This window comes from Nannospalax galili, unplaced genomic scaffold (genome assembly GCF_000622305.1).
Source record: "Nannospalax galili isolate Female #2095 unplaced genomic scaffold, S.galili_v1.0 C47581749, whole genome shotgun sequence".
Classification (NCBI taxonomy): domain Eukaryota; kingdom Metazoa; phylum Chordata; class Mammalia; order Rodentia; family Spalacidae; genus Nannospalax; species Nannospalax galili.
In genome coordinates, this window is record NW_008448450.1 from 1 (window position 1) to 524 (window position 524).

General features: G+C 53.1%; 1 non-coding gene across 1 annotated transcript; it reads right to left on the bottom strand.

Moving 5' to 3' along the window:
• Nucleotides 1–184: 184 nt before the first annotated feature.
• Nucleotides 185–256, bottom strand: Trnaw-cca. Its single transcript has one exon. It is a non-coding gene; the product is annotated as a tRNA-Trp (tRNA).
• Nucleotides 257–524: the final 268 nt, after the last annotated feature.

The following is a 524-nucleotide window of genomic DNA, read 5'->3' on the forward strand; positions in this document are numbered from 1 at the left end:
AAAAAAACAAACTCACTTTAGAAGGCCAAATATCAGCCTTCGGGCGTTTTATACACTGTCTTATTTTTCGGCAGCTAAAGTACTATAACTTTTGACTGAGGCTTTAAATCACTAAAAGCATGTTCCAAAAATGGCGGGAACGCGCTGTTTGTCTAAATCGGCAGTTTAAAGAACAAAAACACCTTGACCCCGACGTGATTCGAACACGCAGCCTTCTGATCTGGAGTCAGACGCGCTACCGTTGCGCCACGAGGTCCTGCTGGGCTGTGGCTCGCGCGGTTTCTTAGGACTCCGAGAACATGGCGGGCCAGTCCCGCCTTTTCCACCGTTTAGTCCCTGCGGCTGGCAGAAGTGGGGCGGATTCACTCAGCACCCAACTTTCCCTGACAGCCAGCCCCGAGAGGTCGGGACGGAGCCAGCGGAGGCCGGAGGCTGAGCTTTCTCATCTGATCCTCTAATCCAGTCCGTGGGGTCAAAGGAAACCAGTCCTTCCTCTTCTGTGCCCAGGCACTTCCGCTCTGTCT